General features: G+C 36.0%; 1 non-coding gene across 1 annotated transcript; it reads left to right on the forward strand.

The window, feature by feature from the left end:
* Positions 1-3,604: 3,604 nt before the first annotated feature.
* On the forward strand, positions 3,605-3,711 carry LOC139869764 (small nucleolar RNA R71). The gene has a single exon (XR_011766345.1). It is a non-coding gene; the product is annotated as a small nucleolar RNA R71 (small nucleolar RNA).
* Positions 3,712-3,941: the final 230 nt, after the last annotated feature.

Here is a 3,941-nt window from a genome sequence, read left to right on the forward strand (position 1 = left end):
CATTGGTGGGATGTGGAAGTTTAGCAATTACATCTACTTTAGCTCTATCCACTTCAATTCCTTCCTTTGAAATTTTATGACCAAGAACGATGCCTTCTTTAATCATGAAATGGCATTTCTCCCAATTAAGTACTAGATTTGATTGCTCGCATCTAATAAGCATTCGTTCAAGATTAACTAGACATGTTTCAAAAGTATCACCGAAGGCTGAAAAGTCATCCATGAAAACTTCCATGCATTCTTCTATCATGTCGTGAAAAATAGCCATCATGCACCTTTGAAAGGTTGCAGGGGCGTCGCAAAGTCCAAATGGCATGCGTTTGTAAGCAAAAGTACCATAAGGGCACGTGAAGGTGGTTTTTTCTTGGTCCTCGGGTGCGATTGGAATTTGAAAATATCCGGAGAAACCGTCAAGAAAACAATAGTAACTATTTCCGGCTAATATTTCTAACATTTGATCAATAAAAGGTAAGGGAAAGTGATCTTTTCTGGTGGCGTCATTTAATTTTCTATAATCAATACAGACACGCCATCCTGTTACAGTCCTAGTAGGAATAATCTCATCTTTTTAATTTATGATGACAGTCATGCCACCCTTCTTAGGTACGCATTAAACTGGGCTTACCCATGGACTATCAGAGATTGGATAAATTAAACCTGCATCTAGCAGTTTAATAGTTTCTTTCTTAACAACATTTTGCATATTAGGATTTAGTCTTCGTTGGCGTTGCACATATGTTTTATGACCTTCTTCCATAAGAATTTTATGTGTGCAATACGAAGGACTTATTCCTTTAATATCATGAATCTTCTATGCAATAACTGGTTTATGAGCTTTTAGCACAGAACGATGCTTTCTTTAACCATGAAATGGCATTTCTCCCAATTAAGTACTAGATTTGATTGCTCGCATCTAATAAGCATTTGTTCAAGATTAACTAGACATGTTTCAAAAGTATCATCGAAGACTGAAAAGTCATCCATGAAAACTTCCATGCAATCTTCTATCATGTCGTGAAAAATAGCCATCATGCACCTTTGAAAGGTTGCAGGGGCGTTGCAAAGTCCAAATGGCATGCGTTTTTAAGCAAAAGTACCATAAGGGCACGTGAAGGTGGTTTTCTCTTGGTCCTCGGATGCGATTGGAATTTGAAAATATCCGGAGAAACCGTCAAGAAAATAATAGTAACTATTTCCGGCTAATCTTTCCAACATTTGATCAATGAAAGGTAAGGAAAAGTGATCTTTTCTGGTGGTGTCATTTAATTTTCTATAATCAATACAGACACACCATCCTGTTACAGTCCTAGTAGGAATAAGCTCATCTTTTTCATTTGTGATGACAGTCATGCCACCCTTCTTAGGTACGCATTAAACTGGGCTTACCCATGGACTATCAGACATTGGATAAATTAAACCTGCACCTAGCAGTTTAATAATTTCTTTCCTAACAATATCTTGCATATTATGATTTTGTCTTCGTTGGCGTTGCACATATGTTTTATGACCTTCTTCCATAAGGATTTTATGTGTGCAATACGAAGGACTTATTCCTTTAATATCATGAATCTTCCATGCAATAGCTAGTTTATGAGCTTTTAGCACAGAAATGTGTCGAGATTTTTCATTTTTCGTAAGAGAAGACGATATTATTACAGGTAATTCAGATTCACCATGTAAATAAGTGTATTCCAAATGGTTTGGAAGTGGCTTTAACTCTAATATCGGTGGTTCTTCTATCGATGATTTGTATCGATATCTGTCTTCCTCTTTTATCATTTGAAGTTCTTCTGTTGTTGGTTCGTAATCATTAGCCATAAGTACGGCTAACATTTCAGCTTCATCAATTGGTTCAGTTCCTTCTCATAAAGAACATTCTCCTGTTCCTTGTAATTCTGGAAATTCTTCTAATAATTCTGCATGTGAATCTATAGTTTGAATATAATAACATGTATCATTTGCAGATTGCGGTTGTTGCGTGGCTCTATCAACAGAAACGGTAACACTCTCGTCCTCTATACTTAGGGTCAGTTTCTTACCAAACACGTCTATTATTGCTTTAGCCGTGTTTAAGAATGGTCTTCCTAATATGAGAGGAACTCGAGAATCTTCTTCCATGTCCAGAATAACAAAGTCTACTGGAAATACTAAAGAACCAACTTTAATTAGCATGTTCTCCATTATCCCTCTAGGATATTTTACTGATCGGTCTGCTAGTTGAATGATTATTCTTGTTGGTTTCAATTCTCCAAGGTCTAGTTTAGCGTATAGTGAATACAGCATTAAATTTATACTAGCACCTAAGTCTGCCAATGCTTCTATTGAACTAAGACTACCCAGAAAACATGGAATTGTGAAACTTCCTGGATCTGATAATTTTTCTGGTAGCTTATTCAACAGCACTGCAGAACAATTAGCATTCATAGTAACAGCTAAGAGTTCTTTCATTTTCTTTCTATTTGTGATTAGATCTTTTAGGAATTTAGCATATCTTGGCATTCCTGAAATCACATCAATGAAAGGAAGGTTGACATTTATTTGTTTAAACATATCCAAAAATTTATATTGCTCGACTTCAAATCTTTCTTTTCTCATTTTACTTGGATAAGGAAGTGGTGGTTGGTATGGTTTAACATAAGGTTTAGTCTTAACTGTGTTATCTTTATTAACCTTTTCAACTACCGGTTCTGTTTCCTTCTCTTGCTTAGGCTGTGGTGCCTGTGTAGTAGGAATAGAGTCATAAGAAATTACAGGTATTTCAGGTGGATTAAGTGTAATACCACTTCTTGTGGTAATGGATTTAGCTGTTTCATTTCGGGGGTTAGCATTTGTATCACTGGGTAGACTCTCCAGTTTTCGTTCACCTATCAACCTTGCTAGGTTGCTCACTTCTTGTTCCAGATTTTAGATAGAAGCTTGTTGATTTCTATATACTTGAGCATTTTGTTCATTAGTTTGTTTTTGAGATGTGAATAATTGAGTTTGAGATTCAACTAGCTTCGACATCATATCTTCTAAATTTGGATTTTTATCATCGGTTTGTGGTAGTTTATTTGGAAAAATAGGTCTTGGCTGGTTGTAAGTATTATTGGATACTTGTTGATTGCTAGGACCTTGTTGGTTGTTGTATGGAACATTTCGGTTATAATTCTGATTTTGATTGTAGTTTGGTTTTGGCGGTTGATAATTATTTTGATAATTATTTCCAGTCCTTTGGTTTATGTATGAAACATTTTCTCTTTGTTCCATTGTTTGTTCAATACTTAGACAATCTTTCGTCAAATGTGGTCCTCCACACTGCTCACAACTAATGCATATTGCGTGAATATCTTTAGTCATCTTTTCCATTCGTCTCTCGAAAGCATCTAACTTTGTGGAAATGGAATCAAAGTCATGGCTAGAATCGGCTCTAGCTGCTTTAGATGATCTAACGATGTCTTTTTCTTGATGCCACTCATATGAGTGGGAGGCTGTGTTATCAATAATTATGTAAGCTTCAGTTGCGGTTTTCTTCATAATGGAACCACCAGCTGCTATGTCGATGTCTTTTCATGTTGTAATGTCACATCCTTGGTAGAATATTTGTACTATTTGATATGTGTCTAAACCATGTTGAGGACATCCTCTCAACAACTTTCCAAATCTTGTCCACGCTTCATATAGAGTTTCATTTGGCTTCTGTGTGAATGTAATAATTTCTCCTTGAAGTCTCACGGCTTTAGATGCCGGAAAGAATCTTTTAAGAAATTTCTCAACTAAAACATCTCATGTATCAATCGCCCCTTCAGGTAACGATTCTAACCAATCTTTGGCTTCTCCCTTTAAAGTCCAGGGAAATAACATGAGATAGATCTGTTCATCCTCAACTTCTCTGATCTTAAATAGAGTAAAGATCCTATTAAAAGTTCGAAGATGTTCGTTTGGATCTTCTTTCGGCGCAC

This window comes from Rutidosis leptorrhynchoides, chromosome 9 (genome assembly GCF_046630445.1).
Source record: "Rutidosis leptorrhynchoides isolate AG116_Rl617_1_P2 chromosome 9, CSIRO_AGI_Rlap_v1, whole genome shotgun sequence".
Taxonomy (NCBI): Eukaryota; Viridiplantae; Streptophyta; class Magnoliopsida; order Asterales; family Asteraceae; genus Rutidosis; species Rutidosis leptorrhynchoides.